Genomic DNA, 17,885 nt, shown 5'->3' with positions numbered 1-17,885 from the left:
TCAGAAAAACTCATTATTTAGCAAAGAAAATCTGCCATCCTTACCTGGTCTGTCCTATATGAGAGTCCAGTCTCTTACTCATGATTGGCATCATACTGCCCTTTAAAATGGCCTAGCAAACCATTCAATTGTAATAATTACTATAAAGTCTCAAAGGAATGAAACCGGCAGACCACTTGCCATCAATCTGGGCACCAGAAATGACAATGACAAAAAGAAAACAGCCTTGTCATATCTTCAGAATTCTCCTTAATAATGACCAGGGCTAGTGCCAAAATCAGGAGAGCTGCCTCACAGACTAGTCAAGCAAAGCTTGACAGCCATAATCACAGAATCGTACCATACAGAGAATGACCTTACAGACACTACCATCAGTATACCTGGCTGCATTCTCTCTCATCGACAGGACTGGCCCAGCAGAGGTGGTAACACAGTGATATGCAGTCAGGAGGGAGTTTCCCTAGGTATTCTCACCATTGAGACTTCATGGCATCCAGAGTCAAAGCATTAGGTCAAACACGGATAAAGAAATTTACCACTTTATAGTACTATGTGCCATTGTCCTTTGGCTGATTGAATGAATGTTTAACACAGAGGCGCGATGCTTGGAGGAAACACAGAGGGTAGCAAGGGCACAGAATGTACTCTCGGTAGAAGATTTCAATAGCCCACTACCAAGAGTGGCTCAGCAGCAGCACTACTGACTTGAGCCGGTTTAGTTCTTTTGAAAAAAAACATTGCTGCTTGACCAGGCTGCAGCAGGTGGTGAGGAAAGAACATATTTGACCTCCTCCTCGTCCAACTGCCTGCTGCAGGTGCATCTGCCCATGACAGCATGGGTAAGAGTGACTGCTGTCCAGTCTCTGGAGACAGTCCACCTTCACATTGATAATACTTAATGCCACATAACGGCATTATCACCGTAGTAAATGAGAGAGACTTCAAGCAGATCTAGTATCTTGACACTGAGCTTTCATGAGGTTTTGGGCTATCAGCAGAAGCTGAATTATGCCCCAACACATTCTACAGTTTTGTGGCCTGGCATTCTCCAACCTACCATTTCCATCAAATTTAAATCATCCTTTATTCAATGAATGAAGAGTGAAGGGGGGCAGCCAGGAGAAGCACCAGGCATGCCTAAAAAGTGTCAGCTCAATAAAGCTGCAAAACAGCAAGTGATAGACGGAGTTAAGTGTTCTCACAACCAGTGATCTGCAGTGCTGCTCCATCCAGCCGTTAATGGTGGCAGGCATTTAAGCAACTTCATGAAAGTGGACGCTCCACATATCGATGCTCTCCCATCATTGAGAATAGCACATCAGTGTAAAAGGTAAGCCTGAAGCATACACTACAGCCTTCAACCAGAAGTGCCAAGAGGATGCTCCATCTCTGCCTTCTCCAGAGGCCCCCAGCATCACTGCTGGTCTGCAATTCAAGTCACCACACTTGCTAATTTAAAAAAAACAACTGGATGCTAAAAAGTATAAGGCACCTGACAACATTCTCTGGCAATAATGCTGAAGATGGTGCTCCAGTACGTGCACCTGTAGCCAGGCTGTTCCAACATAGCTACAACACAGGCATCTTGCCCAGGTACGCCCTTTACACAAGGGATGAATTTAGCCAAGTCAGTTATCAACCCGATAGTCTGCTCTTCATCAAAGTGATGTAAAGTGTCAAACACTATTAAGAAGCACCTGCTGACTGCCCAGTTTTGGTTCTGCCTGGCTCCTCACCTGGAGACCCCATTATGGCTTTGTTTCAAACATGGAGAGATGAGGTATGCGTGACAGACCTTGGTGCCAATGTTGCGTTTGACTGTAGTATCAAAGAGCCTTAACTCCTATTGATTCCAGTTTTGCTAAGGAGTAGAGAATCTCTTGACTGCTTGGAGTTCTGCTTGATCTAGAAAGATGATTGTGATTGATAGAGGGCAGTCATCTCAGTTTCTGGACATCGCTGCAGGTATTTCTCAGTGTAGGCATATCTAAACAACCTATTCAGATATTATGCACCTCCAGAGCAGGTGGGACTCTAATCTAAGTATCCTGGCTCAGAGTTGGGCAGCTACCACTTGACCACCAGACCCCCCCCCCCCCCCCCCCCCCCCAAAAGTAGTGCCCTAGGCCCAACCATCTTCAGCTGCTTTTTTTTTTAAACTGACTTTCCTTCCATCTAGACGTCAAAAGTGATGCATGCTGATGTACAATGATCAGTATCACTGGGTCAAAATCTTGGAATTCCCTCCAATGGCGTTGTGGGTCTGTCTACAAAACATGGATTATAATGGCGAAAGAAGGCAGCTCACCACCATCTTCTCAGGACGGGCGAAAAATGGTGAGACAACTATTGATGGCCATGTCCCATGAGTGAGCTTAAAAAAAAAACTTGCACTCGGCTTTTAGCCACTTATAACCTAGCAACCGTGTGACTAATCAGTTTTGTTGTTTTGACAGGACTCTGATCCATTTTCTAATGAAAGTAGGTGTGAGGGTAATGGACATCAATTTCTTGGTCGATTCTGTTCCTGGCAATTGACATGATCTTTCTGCTAATTGGGTTTGAATCCTTGATTAGCCTGTGGAAATAGGATGTTTTGAAAATCTTCCTTTTTCTTGGCCTGGAGTTGTGTGACTAACCATGAATGGTATATTTAAAAGTGACTTGGAGCAGGATGAACTACCTTTCTTTATGCATACTAGAACTGAAAATGCGTATCACCTATAGTTACATTTACAAAATAATAGATTTTCACAGCAAGTGAAAATACTTTGTTAGAATATTCTGCTGTTGACATTTCTAATGAAAACTCTTTCACTGGTGCTGCTACAGCACCTTGGGCTTCTGATTACACTCAGAACCACCTGTTTCATTCTTCATGTGCAGTGCGAGAGAGAATTAATTAATATTTTGGTTTAAAAAAAGTTTAGCTTCTGTATGCATCTTCTGTCTCAAATATAATTTGCTGTCGCCTTTGGCCAGACTTCTAGTGTCAATGTCCGTTTTAAGTTTGCATGTCTGTATTTGTAATGGAAATCACTGAGGTAATTCTGATAGAATAATTCCAGGGATGATTGCTTTTAGCGAGATTAGAGAAGCAGGGCTTGGTTTTGTTGGAGCAGACAATATTGAGTAGATATTTGATATGACAAGTTTAGATAATGTAGACAGAAGGGAGAGGTAGACCAATAATCCAGAAAATGGCTCTGTGAAAAAACGCAACTAACGTTCTGGGGAAATGGGTTCAAACCTGGCCACATCAGATAATGAACTTCAAATTCAATAAAATATATCTGGAATTAAGAATCCACTGATGTCCATGAATCCATTGATTGCTGGAAAAATACATCTGGCTCACCTAATGTCCTAAAAGGAACGAAGTCTGCCATCCTCACCTGGTCTGGCCTGTAGGTGACTCCAGACCTTTAGCAACGTGGTTGACTCTTGATTGCTCTGGGAAATGGCTGAGCAAGCCATTCAGTCATATCAATCTCTACAAAGTCTCAAAGAAATGAAACTGGACAGATCATCCTGGCATCAACCTAGGCACCAGAAAATGCAACAGCAGAAACAGCCCTGTTGACCCTACAAAGTCCGCCTCCCTAACATCTGGGGCTAGTCCCAGAATTGGGAGAGTTGCCTCACGGACTAGTCAAGCAACAGCCTGACAGTCATAGCCACAGAATAATATCTCTCAGACAATATTCCAGACACCACCATCACCATTCCTGGATATGTCCTGTCCCACCGGCAGCACTGACGCAGCAGAGGTGGTGGCACAGTGGTATACAGACAGCAGGCAGTTGTCCGGGGAGTCCTCAATATTGACTCTCGATCTCATGAAGTCTTATGGCTTCAGGTTAAACAGGCAAGGAAACCTGCTGATTACCATGTACTGCACTTCCTTGGCTGACAAATCAGTACTTCTTAAGAACATGAGACGTAGGAGCAGAAATTAGGCCATTCGGCCCATTGAGTCTGCACCACCATTCAATCATGGCTGATAGGTTCTTGATTTTATCAAGGGGATCAAGTGTTACAATGAGAAAGCAGGAGAATGGGGTTGAGGAACCTATCTATCTCAGTCTTAAATGTACTCAATGGCCTGGCCTCCACAGCCTTTCGTGGCAGTGATTTCCATATATTCACCGCTGTCTGGCTGAAGAAATTTCTCTCTATCTTCATTCTAAAAGGTCTTTCCTTTACTCTACTCTACTCTAAGACTGTGCTCTTGGGTCCTAGTCTCTCCTACCAATGGTAGCTTCTTCTCAACATGCACTCTATCCAGGCCATTCAGTATTCTGTAAGTTTCAATTAGATTCCACCCCCCCGCCCCAAATCCTTCTAAAATCGAATGAGGATAGTTCCAGACCCCTTAAATGTTCCTCATATGTTAAGCTTTCAATTCCTGGGACCATTCTCATGAACATCCTCTGAACCCGCTCCGGAGCCATCACATCCTTCCTGAGATATGGGGACCAAAACTGCGCACAGTACTCCAATGTGGCCTGAACAGAGTCTTACAAAACCTCAGTAGTACATCCTTGCTTTTATATTCAAATCCTCATAAAATAAATGCCAACATTGCATTTGCCCTCCTGACTACTGACTCAACATGCAAGTTTACTTTGAGAGAATCCTGGACTCAAGTCTCTTTGCACCTCAGACTTCTGAACTTTCTCCCCATTTGGAAAATAGTTTATGCTTCTACTCTCCTTACCAAAGTGCATGGCCTCACACTTTTCAACTTTGTACTCCATCTGCCACTTCTTTGCCCACTCTTCTAATTTGTCCAAATCCTTCTGCAGCCTCGCCACCACCTCAATACTACCTGTCCCTCCACCTATCTTTGTATCGTCTGCAAACTTAGCCAGAATACCCTCCATTCCTTCGTCTAGATCATTAATGTATAAAGTGAAAAGTTGTGGTCCCAACACTGAGAATGGCGGAAAACCACTTGTCACCGGCTGCCATCCTGAGAAAGAGCCCTTTATCCCCATTCTTTGCTTTCTGCCAGAAATCCAATCTTCTATCCATTCTAATACGTTCCCTCAAATACCATGGGCCCTTATCTTACTCAAGACTCCTTTGTGGTACCTTATCAAAGGCCGCCTTGAAGTCCAGGTAGATAACATCCATTGGCTCTCCTTGGTCTACCCTGCTCATTACTTCCTCAAAGAATTCTAGCAGATTTGTCAGGCATGACCTCCCCTTGAGAAACCATGCTGAATTTGCCCTATTTTACTATACACTTCCAAATATTCAGAAATCTCATCCTTTACAATGGACTCCAAAATCTTACCCACGACTACAGTTAGGCTAATTGGCCTGTAATTTTCCGTCTTTTGCCTTCGTCCCTTTTTAAATAAGTGTGTCACGGTAGCGATTTTCCAGTAATGTGGGACCCTCCCTAACTCTAGCGATTCCTGAAAGATCACCCCTAACGCTTCCTCAATCTCTCCAGCTATCTCCTTTAGAACTCTGGGGTGTAGTCCATCAGGTCCAGGTGATTTATCTACCTTTAGACCAATCAATTTAGCTAGTACCTTTTCCTTGGTGATGGCCACAATACTCGGCTATACCCCTGAACACTCTTGAATTTTTGGGAGATTACTTGCCATTCTTCATGGTGGAAGACACATGAAGTAATTATTCAGTTCCTCAGCCATTTCCTTGTTCCCCACCGCTATCTGTCCAATGTCCACTTCAGTCTCTCTTTTGCCTTTTACATATTTAAAGAAACTCTTACAGTCTTCATTTATATTACTGGCTGGTTTAGCCTCCTTTTTAATCTTCTCCCTCCTTTATTTTTTTTCTTCTTCTGTTGCCCTCTGGTCTTTAAAAGCTTTCCAGTCCCCTGGTTTCCCACTGCTCTTTGCCACATTATTTGCTTCTCTTTTGCTTTTATGCTATCCCTGACTTCCTTAGTCAGCCATGTTTGCCACATCCTCCCTGTACCATTCTTCTTTTTCCTAGGGATTAATTTTTGCTGCATGTCCTGAATTACTCCCAAAAACTCATGCCATTTCTGTTCCACTGTCTTTCCTGCTAGGCCCCTCTTCCAGTTAATTCAGCCTAGCTCTTTCGTCCTACCTCTGTAGTCACCTTTATTCAGCTGTAATACCATTACCTCTGATTCTATCAGATTGTGATCACTCCCTCCAAAGGGTTCCTTTACCTGTAAGCTCCCTTATCAAGTCTGCCTCATTGCACAACACTAAATCCAGTATTGCCTGTTCCCTTGTGGGCTGCACCACGAGCTGCTCCAAAAAGCCATCTCTCAGAGATTCCACAAACTACTTTTCTTGCAATCCACTACCAACATGATTTTCCGAGTCCACCTGCATATTGAAGTCCTCCACGATCGCTGTGACTTTGCCTTTCTTGCATACCTTTTCTATCTCCTGATGTATCTTGCACCTTAGCTCCTGACTACTGTTTGGAGACCTGTACACAACCACAACTATGTTTGTTTTTTTCTATTTGCAGTTCCTCAATTCTACCCGCACAGATTCTACATCTGACCCTACTTTGTTTCTTCCTACTGAGAATGCCAGGAGCACAAAATGTACTCTGGTTGGGAGATTTCGTTGTCCGCCACCAACAGTGGCTTGGCAACAGCACTGCTGATCAAGCTGGTTGAAATGTAAAGGACATGTATGCTGCTGACTCAGTCTCGCAGCTGGTGAGGGAAAAATATACTTGGCCTCATCCTTACCAATCTGCTGACTGCAGGTGCCTCTGTCCATGAATATATTGTCAAGAGGGGCCACTGTACAGTCCTTGCAGAAACTAAGTTTGGCCTTCTCATTGACAGCAACCTGTATCGTACTGTGTGGCACTATACCGTACAAAATGGCAAAGATTTCAAGCAGATCTAGCAATTTAAGACTAAGCATCTGTGAGGTGCTGTGGGCCATCAACAGCAGCAGAATTCTACTCCAACACAATCTGTAACCTCATGGCCGGGCATGTCCCCCACTTGATCATTACCATTAAGCCAGGAGAAAGTCTGGGGAGTGCAGGTGAGTGTGCCAGGAGCAGCACCAGATGTATCTGAAAAATGAGGTCTCAACTTGCTGAAGCTACCAAACAAGGACTACTTCACTACTTCCATGCCATAACATCATAAGCAGCAAGTGAAAGACAGAGCTAAACATTTGCACAACCATCAAATCGGATCTAAATTCTGCAGTCCTGCTCTATCCAGTTGTAAATGGTAGTGGGGAATTAAACAACTCATTAGAGGAGGAAACTCCAAATATCCTCATTTTCAATGATGGAAAGGCCAAGCACATTAGTGCAAAGATGAGGTTGAAGCATTTTCAGCAATATTCAGCTAGAAGTGTCGAGTGGATGACCTATCTCGGTGGCCTCCTGTGGTCCTCAGCATTAGAACCTGTCTTCAGCCAAGTTTGACTCATTCTGTGTGATATCAAGAAACAATTGGAGACCATGGAATACTGCAAAGGCTCTAGGTCTTGACAACATCCCAGCAATTGTACATGTTCTAGAACTTGCTGCTCCCCTAGCCAAGCTCTTGCACTAGAATTGCTACACTGGTATCTACCCAACAATGTGGAAAATTGCCTAAGTATGATCTGTACATAAAAAGCAGGACAGATCCACCCCATCAGTCTGTTCTTAATCATCAATAATTTGATGGAAGGTGTCATTTACAGTGCTAATGAGCAGCAGCTCCTCAGCAGTAACTTGCTTAGTGATGCCTAGTTTGGGTTCTGTCAGGGCTACTCAGCTTCTGACCTCATTATGACCTAGGTTGACACCTAAACAAAACTGAATTCCAGGTGTGCAGTGAGAGTGACCGCCCTTAATGCCAAGGCTGCGTTTGACAGTGTGTGGCATCAAGGAGTCACAGCAAGACTGGAATCAGCGGATACCAGATGGCAAACTCTGGTGGGAGTCATACCTGGCACACAGGGAGATAGTCATGGTTGGAGCCCAGTCATCTCCAGGAGTTCCTCGGGTAGTGTCCTAGACCAACCATCTTCAGCTGCTTCATCAATGACCTTCTCTCCAAAAGGTCAATTATGGGGATGTTTGCTAATGATTGCAGTGTTTTGCACCATTCGTGACTCCTCAGGTACTGAAACAGTCTGAGTTTAAATGCAACAAGATCTGGAAAATATCCAGACTTGGGTTGACGAGTGGCAAGTAACATTTGTGCCATACAAATGTTGGATTATGACCACTTCCAGCAAGACACAACCTAACCGTTGCCCCTTGACGTTCAGTGGTTCTATCCTTAATTGAATCCCTCACTATCAATGACTTGGGTCTTAGCATTGACCAGAAACTCATCTGGGTTAGCCACATAAGCACAGTGGTTACAAGAGCAGGCCAGGGGCTAGGAATACTGTGGCGAGTAAGTCACCACCTGACTCCTCAAAACCTGTCCATTATCTACAAGGCACACATCAGCAGTGAGATGGAATTCTCCCCACTTGCCTGAATGGGTGCAGCTCTAACGACATTCAAAAGCTTGAGACCATCCAGGACAAAGCAGCCTGCTTGATTGGCATTGCATTCACTCCCTCCTGCACTGGTGTTCAGGAGCAGTGTGTACTACGTACAAGATACACTGCAGAAATTCACCAAAAATACTCGTAGTAAGTTCCAAATCCACGGCCACTTTCATCTGGAAAGACCAGAATGGTAGATACATGCAAATGCTACCTTCAAGTTCCCCTCCAAGCCAGTCACTGTCCTGACTTGGAAAAATACCACTGTGGCTGGTTCAAAATTCTAGAAATCCCTCCCTAATGGCATTTATGGGTCAAGCTACTGCAGGTGGACTGCAGTGATTTTTGAGGCAACTCATCACTTTAAGGGCAACCAGGGATGGGCAATAAATCCTTGCCAGCTGGTGATGCCCATATCCCTCAAATGAACTGTTCACGTTGGCTGATAGTACAAGTTCTAGGGGTGCGCAGATTTAAGTTTTTTTTTGGGCAAGTGAAAGAAGGTGGATGTGAGGAAGATCTTTATGCAGCAACAGGTAATTGCCTGGAACTCGTTTCCTACAAGGGTGATGAAAGCAGGGTCGGGGTCAGTCAGTGGTTTCAAAAGGAAATTGGATGGGCTCTTGAAGGACTTTGCAGAGTCAACTGGATCAGACCAAATGTTGCCTCTATGGTAATAAGGATGGGCTCTCTGGCATTCGTTTGATTCACTTCAAATTATGAGACAGCTCTTCCAAAAATATTCAGTCTGAAACCTCATTCAATCTCTTTTCTCAGGAAATGAAACTTATGTGAATCTCTAAATAGAGCCTAGATTTTATTTTTGTCCAAATCTGTGATGCCATAAACTGAATTGTATTGTTAGTCTGAACATGGGATGTACCTAAATTACCACATGGTATAAATTTGCACCCTTCAATCAACTGTATAGATGGAATTTTATGTATATCTTCCCTCCAAGTTTCTGTTGTACCAAATCTGAACTTGTATTTTATTATTTACACCGACCAGTTTGTCAAAAAACCAAAGGTGCTGGAAATGATCAGTTCAGGCAGCTTCTGTGGAGAAAGAAACAGACTTGACGTTTCACTTTGACCATTCATTAGAATTAATGAAAACTAATCAGCCCTGCTGATCATCAACCTGAAGTGATAACTGTTTCTCCCTCCGAAATACTGTCATTCCTGCTGAGTATTTCAAGTACTACTTGTTTTTTATTTCAGATTTTCAGAATTTACAGTAATGTTCTTTTTCTGTACATGGGAATGGCTGTTTTATAGCTGTGAAAGGCATTGGAAATATGCTAATCATGTAGTTACATCAAAACATTGATAATTAAAGCTTTCAAAATTCAATATTTATGGAAATTCCTTGGATCAAAGTGCCAGATGTGGTTTTTACCCCCATGCAGTGATCTGTTCCCTGATAACAAGCATTAACAATCTGATTACGCCAAACCTTTTGTTTCGGTATCCATTTATACCATACCTCTTGGTGTGATGTCAAATACCTTGAGGCACACTTGTGCATCTAACTTCTGTGAAATATGCGGATTATTCACAGATGCTGCTGAAGTAGTGCGCTGCTGACTAGGGCAGGGAAATGGTATTCCCTTTTGTTCCCCCTCTATCCAAACTACTACTGCTCAATACCAAATAACTGACCTCCCAATGGTACATCCCACATTACGACTTGCTGTATTTGTTAGCTTTAAAATAACAATGGGATAAAATTTAAATACATAAATGAATATATGTAAAACAGGTGAACAGCTCCAATTTCAGTGAAATAATGGAGTTTACGTGGAATGCAGTCCCCAAAGTAGTGTTTTTTCTTAAACGCCATCTATAATTTAACAGTAACGGAATTCTGTTTATGCAGTCTCTGTAAATTAATGTTATGCCAACATTGATTAAGCATCCCCATTGTTGGACCAACAGCAAATCCTGTCTCTCATTGGATATACTTTAGTAATGTATAATATGTATTTACATGTATATTAAATGTATTATACTCAATAAAGGAAATTGACTCAATCAGCTAGTGTATTTCTTTGAAGATTTATGTCATGGTACTCTTTCCTTCTGGCATTTTTAAAAAATCTCGAATCAAATTCCTGTAGTGCTTCGAAGGAAGATTATTACTACCAAACAAATGGCATTTGGTTTTATCCTAAAACTCATGACTTTGTGGTAACATTTTAAAGAAAATACTTTCTCATGTCCGGCGCTCTTGCAGGGGAAGAAAATTATTACTTTGAAGGGCAATTTTGCAGAGTGGATAAATAACTGCAGATTTTGAGCAAATCTTGAACTGTAAAGCTGTTTTCCTTGGGTTACGCTTACCGGAGGTAAATGGTCAAAGAAAACTTGTTCTGCCAAATCAAAACATTTTAGTTGAATTGTCTGTTGGAAAACTAAGCTTGTGCAGACATGCAGCAAACTTTAAATGAGCACTGGCATATTTACAAATGTACTCTTGTGGTTCTTCAAACAGTTAGTCTTGTGACAGCTGAAAGTAAATTATTCAGCAATCGTTTGACTTGTTAATGATCCCATTAAACATGTTCAATGCTGTGGTGTGAAGGTTAAACTTCTCTACAATTCTATTAATGTATTTTCTACCTACTTGCTGATGAACACTTCTCTGGATATTAAACTTGCATGGTAAGAACTGATAAACCCTTGCATTTTAAATTTTTGAAATTTTGTTTGAGTAGAATTGAATACTGTGAGATGAATGCTGTTCTCTGAACTGAAGCATTTGTGCTTTTTCATACCCTGACCTGGTGTCAATGTTTTCAAGTTAGAGATATCCTGACCAATTGCAGGAAAGAGCTACCTGTATTTTATTGCATCAGAAAGCCTCCGTCTTCTGAAGAGAAGTGTGACATCGGAGCACCACATTTTGCCCCTACGTGCAATTTTCTGTCAATATTTTTCTGAACTGAATTGTTATCAACATATTGCTTTGGAATAGCAACCAATAGGAAATATGTTGAAAGTGTTTGCTCAAAATTATCAGAGGAATGAGCATTTCATTTCTAGTTGGATTCAATCCAAGCCCCAGCAGTCAAAGAACAGTAGATGTCAAACAATTAACAGGCATGACACAATGTTACATCGAGATTTTCAAGTCATTTTGGTGATTGGGAAAGTTGTTTTTTTTTCATGCCTTTAGGCGAAGTTCAGCTACCATATTTGCAAGGAATTCTTGACAGTTTTGTACTTTTACAGCAAAAATCCTCTTCCAAAGCAGTAAAATTGTGTATAAGAACCACTACAATGAATACTGTTTTTAGTGAAAGATCCTAAAGCATTCATCAGAGAGCAGGTGGCAAACAGCAACAGAATCTGAATGTTCCAATACAGAAACATTTTTTTGTCCCCATGTTAACTAGTCTCCTCCCACTCGCTTGGTCAGTTTCTGAGCTCTGTGATATTCCTTTCTTAACAAAAGCAATAACTTATACTTTAGCACCTTTAGAAGTAATAAAATGCCCCATGGTGCTTCACTGTAGCCTTATAATTTAAATTATGACATCAAGACCAGTGTTACTTGGGTCAAATATCTGAAAGTTTTGTCAAAGAGGTAGGTTACATGTAATGCCCAAAATGTAAAAACGTGGGGAGAGTACTCGAGATTTTGGGTCTTAGGCATCTAAGTATCTGCCCAACAACTGTGGAGCAATGCAAATTGGGGATGTTCAAGGGTTGCAGGAGCACAGATGTCTCTGAATCTGTGAATTTAAGTAGATTCTAAAATAAAGAATCCAGCGTCAATTAGTTGAGCACTAGGGTGATAAAAGAATGGGATTTGCTGCAAGTTAAGGCGTGGACCCCACATCTTTGGATGACCTAAAGTTTGAAGAAAAAAATGTCGGACACTCTCAAAGAGCATCGAAATAGTCAAAACTAGAGATATGAAGGTATGGTTGTGTGTTTTCGGAGCTGATAATCTGCGGCAGGAGCAAGTCAGATAATGTTTTGGAGTGGCAGTCGGCGACCATTACGATAGTATGTATATGTGGTGGGAAACTCACCCTGGCAGCAAAGTTGCTGAGGGTCAGGTTTAATTTTTGGTTGTTGCTAAGAATTCAAATAGTGTCAACAAGTAGGGAATAGTTTTGTTTTTTTTTTGTCAGCTTCACTGGTTTCTGTCTTCCCATTATTCAATTGGAACAACTTGAACAACAGATTCTGCTTTGAAAGTTATTTCTGATCTATGCTTTAGTAATGTTTCATGGTAAAGGATTCTGCATTTCAATAGTGCTTTGAGAATTTCTTCATCTACAGCAAGATCACATGGATTAGAAATTCTGCTGGACCCAAAGGTGATTGTTTTCTCCCATAATTGTCTGAACACCTCTACTGCCTGATATGCTACTGTAAAATTATCTAACCCTTGGTATTGCAACACTTTTTTAAAAAAAAATTCCTTCATGGGACTTGGATGTCACTGGCTAGGCCAATATTTATTGCCCGTCCCTAATTGTTGATAGTCAGCCGCATTGCTGTGGGTCTGGACTCTCATTGGCCAGACCAGGCAAGAATGGCAGATTTCTTTTTTGAAGTGGTATTAGTGATTTTAGATGAGTATTTCTTGGCAATCTGTGGTTTCTTCATCCCAGATTTTTACTGAATTTAAATTTTACCATCTGCCATGGCAGAATTTCCAGGTCCACTGGGCCATCAGCTCCCCGTTGTGATTGGAATCAGGTATTTGAACCTTTTGATATATGACCTTGAGGGGTCTCCACACTTTTAGAAAGTAAAATTAAGGGAACACCTGTTGAGGTGAGGTAAGGCAAGGCCGAGAAGTGGCAGATGGAGTTCACTTTGGATAAATATGAGCTATTATATTTTGGTAAGGCACACCAGGGCAGGATTTGCGGTTAATGGTAGGATCCCAGGAAGTGTGGATGAACAAAGACTTAGGAGTGCAGGTGCATAGTTTCTTTTGAAGTTGGAGTTGTAGGTAGACAGTGTGTTGAAGGAAATGTTTAACATACTTGCTTACGTTGGTCAGAATATTGAGTATAGGAGTTGAGATGTCATGTACGTGACATTGAGGCCACTTTTGAAATATTACATACCATTCTGTTTGCCCTTCTGTGGGAAGGATGTTGTTAAACTTGAGACAGTGCAGAAAAAGATTTAGAAGGATCTTTCTGGGAACAGAGTTTGAACAATAGGGAGAGACTGAGTAGGTTGTGTCTGTTTTCCATGGAGCGTTGGAGGCTGAGGGGTGACCTTTTATGGAGGTTGATAAAACCATGGCGGGCGTGGATTGGATGAAAAGCAGAGGTATTTTCCCCACGGTAGGAGCATCCAAAACTGGAGGACATAAGATTAAGGTCAGAAGGGAAAGACTTCAAAAGAATCTGCGGGGTACTTTTTGTTTTTAATGGAGCAGGTGCGTATGTGGGACATCCTGCCACAGGAAATGTCTGGGCGGGTACATGATAGGAAGACTTTAGAGGGATATGGGCGAAATGCTGGCAAATGGGACTATGTCAGATTGCTTCGTCTGGCAGAATTAGACAAGTTGGACCGAAAGGGGTGGTTCGATATGACTCTAACTCTATATACAATAAAATAAACTGTATTATTTCATAGATGAATGCACGGATCAAAATAATTTGATTTGGTTTAATGAGTGCTACTTATTTTTGTGTTATAATCCCAAAAAAATTAACATGCTGTGTTTTTGTCAAAAACCTCATTTGTTTTACATCACTACTTCCTGGGTGTAGCTGACTGACCTTGTCTGCTTCTTGTTTTTAAATTCTTCAATTCATTGTGTGAACTGGAGACTTTCTGGCAGAATAATGTGAGATGTTTATTTAGTTACCAAAGTAGGCTAGCAAACTGTTTATTAACTACATTTTGTTTCAAAAACAAATATACTTTGCATTATATTTTTCTTTTTTTTTTCTGATTTTGTGTGAGTGAATGAATTACTTAAACATTTGAGTTTTAATGGCTACTCCGTGTTTCCAAAATCTTTGGGAAGTGACCAAAAAAATGCAAAAATCTGTCCTCCCTTTTTATGCTTTTATAATTCTTAGATCGGAGCTGCCATGTTCCAGTTTGTCTGCTGAAGAGAACATCAAGTACTTGTAAATTATCATAATCCTTCATAATCTTGAAACCTCTGACCATCTTTTTTTGTTTTTTTGCAATTTTACGTGAAATATATCCCTAGCTTGTTAATTCACTTTCTTCACAGTTGTTTGTGTGACTCAGCTGTGGGTATCATCTTGATGAATCTGTACATCACCTTTTCCCATTGATTTTATTTTTAATCCTTCAGTGGCATTCCCAGAGCTTCCTACAGTGCTGTAACTGTGTCCTATGTAAGCTGTGAAACATTGTTTTCAAGCTATAAGACTATAAGATACAGGAGCAAAATTGGGCTGCTCAATCAATTGAATCTGCTCTGCCATTTGATCATGGTTGATACGTTTCTCAATACCATTCTCATGTAATTCTTGATACCCTTACCAGTCAAGAACCTTTTCTCTCTGTCTTAAGAACACTCCATACTTGGTCTTTACAGTTCTTTAATATTGATCAAGGTCAGGCTAACTGACCTATAGTTTTCTGTCTTCTGCCTCCCTTTCTCCTTTAAACAGGGGTGTTACATTAACCATTTCCCAGTCCTCTGGAACCCTCCCTGAGTCTTGTGATTCCTGAAAAATCACTGCCAATGCCTTTACAATGTCATAATCTATCTCTTTCAGAGCTCTGAGGTGGTAGGCCATCTGGTCCAGGTGATTTATCCACCTTCAGGCCTTCCAGTTTCCCCAACACCACCTTCGTGATGTCCACTACACTCTCCTTTCCCCCTGGCTCTCTTGGTATGCTGCTGGTATCTTGTGTGAAATTTCAAGCAGGGTACTTGTTCAATTCCTCCACCATTTCTTTCTTGCCCCATTACTTTTTCAGTCTCCTTGAACCATAGGAAAATGTCCACTCCTCCCAGTCGCGAACCATTTTAACTCCCCCTCCCATTCCTCAGACGATATGTCCATCATGGGCCTCCTGCAGTGCCACAATGATGCCACCCAAAGGTTGCAGGAACAGCAACTCCATATTCCACTTGGGACCCTGCAGCCCAATGGTATCAATGTGGACTTCACAAGCTTCAAAATCCCCCCTTCTCCCACTGTATCCCAAAATCCAGCCCAGCTCGCCCCCTCCCCCCACTGCATCCCAAAACCAGCCCAGCCTGTCTCCGCCTCCCTGACCTGTTCTTCCTCTCACCCATCCCTTCCACCCACCTCCAAGCCTCACCTCCAATTCCTACCTACTACCTCATCCCGCCTCCTTGACCTGTCCATCTTCCCTGGACTGACCTATCTCCTCCCTACCTCCCCACCTATACTCTCCTCTCCACCTATCTTCTTTTCTCTCCATCTTCAGTCCACCTCCCCCCTCTCCCTATTTATTCCAGAACCCTCTCCCCATCCCCCTCTCTGATGAAGGGTCTAGGCCGGAAATGTCAGCTTTTGTGCTCCTGAGATGCTGATTGGCCTGCTGTGTTCATCCAGCTCCACACTTTGTTACCTTGGCTTCTCCAGCATCTGCAGTTCCCATTATCACTCCACTCATGCCTTTGTTACTTTTTAGATATCTTAAAAAAACTCTTGCAGTCCTCTCTCTTTTTTTTTTCTATTACTATCTAGCTTACTCTAATTTCATCTCCACCATAAATTATCCCCTTGTTTTTACAGGTTTCCCAATCCTTTGGCTTCCCTCTAGTCTTCATTGCACTGTATGCTTTTTCTTCTGCTTTAAGCTGCTCCTAATTTGCCTTGTCAATCATAGTTCCCTCATTCTTCCGTTAGTATGTTTATTTGTCCGTGGCATGAATTACTGCTGTACCTCCCGAATTACTCCCAAAAACTTCTGCTGTTGCTGCACTGTTTCCTGCTAGACACCCCTTCCAATTTTCCCTGACCCGTCCTTCCCTCATTTCTTTGTAGTTGCCTAATCCTGTTTATTTTTAAAAGCAAAATACCCTTCAGATGCTGGAAATTTGAGAAAAATAGGAAATACTCAAAACAGCCATCATTTCTGATGACGTCTTTGGAGAGAGAAACAAAGTCTGAACTTCAGATCTGTGTTCATTCACCTGAGTTTTATCTTTGTTTGATCAGCTGGGAGATGTTCGGGCTACCTGCTCAAATGTGATCACTGATTAATACTTGCCTATAGAATTCAAACATGGTGTGAATTGTTCAAACCATGTCTGTCATAGCTAATTGAGTGATGGATCATGTCATGAAAACGTTGAGCACCCCCCCCCCCCCCAATATTTGGCCAATGTACCTGAAGCATAAGTTGACCCTGACATTTGCCAAAAAGTCCAAACACACTCAATTCTGGCCAGGTCAATCAAGTCAAACTCTTCCTCGTGTTTGAATCATAAAATAGGACAATATTGAGAATGACATTGGCTCTTCATGTCTGCACATATCAATGTGTGATGTTAAATATCTTTTACTTCAGTGCCAATTCTAGGGATGGGGTTGGCAGAAACAGTCTCTGATCTGGCTACTCTGTAATGGTGAAGCAATGGAAGAGGATGGATTTCAATTTCTCCAATTGTTGCTTGTCTAAATGTTGGCACCCTACTGTCTGACAAAAGAAATTAGTCTTTTACATGAATACATGCAGTAGTTTTGCTTTTACAGAGCTGATGGCCTGGCAAGTTTAAAATCCAATGAAACAAAGAGCGATAGCTTCTACTCTAATGCATCACTACTGTTATCAGTAATCATTTGTATCATTTCTGGCCTCTAATCGTAGGTGACTAATCAGCAAAAGCTCTTTATAAACTTGTTTTGAAAAATAGAATAACTAATACCGTTGGCGTATTTGTAATTTTAATGAAATGTTCCACATGCTTTTGACACGGTGATACTTGCATGTAGATTGCGATTTAACCTCAGTTCACCTGCTGCAAATCAGTCTGTTTTTCCAGCATTGTTGACCGCTGCATAGATTTTGGGGTGTGGGGGGGTGTGGGGGATGGTGGTGAAAGAGCACCAAAAGTGAACTGGTATTTTGAACATCCTCAGAAGTAAATTTGTAAACTAGCAGAAACAGAAATCTGATGGAGCACAAAGGGGGAAGTAAATACATGGTACATGTCCCAGCTAAACTGGTGTTTTCACAATATTCAATTCTAAATAAATGGGCATTCTGTCCTGATGTTCTTATGTCGAGTAATGCTGACTCAGGAACAGATTTGCTAATAAAATACCAAGCTGTGCCACCATAAATGGTAATGAAGCAATGAAAATGACAGAATCTGATTCATTGAAGCTAGTCACTAATTGACTTTTTATGGTATTGACTCATTTTAGAGCTAACTTTAGGGAGCTGGTCTCAT

At 41.7% G+C, this 17,885-nt stretch overlaps 1 protein-coding gene across 3 annotated transcripts in view; it reads left to right on the top strand.

Annotated features, from left to right (window-relative positions):
- The window catches only part of LOC125465503 (nucleus accumbens-associated protein 2-like), a 96,221-nt gene that overhangs the window by 36,492 nt on the left and 41,844 nt on the right, over positions 1 to 17,885 (top strand). Inside the window, exon 1 of one of the 3 annotated variants that reach the window (XM_048559112.2) lies at positions 11,077 to 11,149. The exons of the other annotated variants lie outside the window; for them this stretch is intronic. The gene's annotated coding sequence lies outside the window, so the exon portion shown is untranslated. Of the gene's footprint in view, positions 1 to 11,076; positions 11,150 to 17,885 lie in introns of those variants that run through there. 3 annotated transcript variants of the gene reach the window in all.

The sequence above is a fragment of the Stegostoma tigrinum genome, chromosome 29 (genome assembly GCF_030684315.1).
Source record: "Stegostoma tigrinum isolate sSteTig4 chromosome 29, sSteTig4.hap1, whole genome shotgun sequence".
Classification (NCBI taxonomy): Eukaryota; Metazoa; Chordata; class Chondrichthyes; order Orectolobiformes; family Stegostomatidae; genus Stegostoma; species Stegostoma tigrinum.
This window is presented reverse-complemented; position numbering and strand designations above follow the sequence as displayed.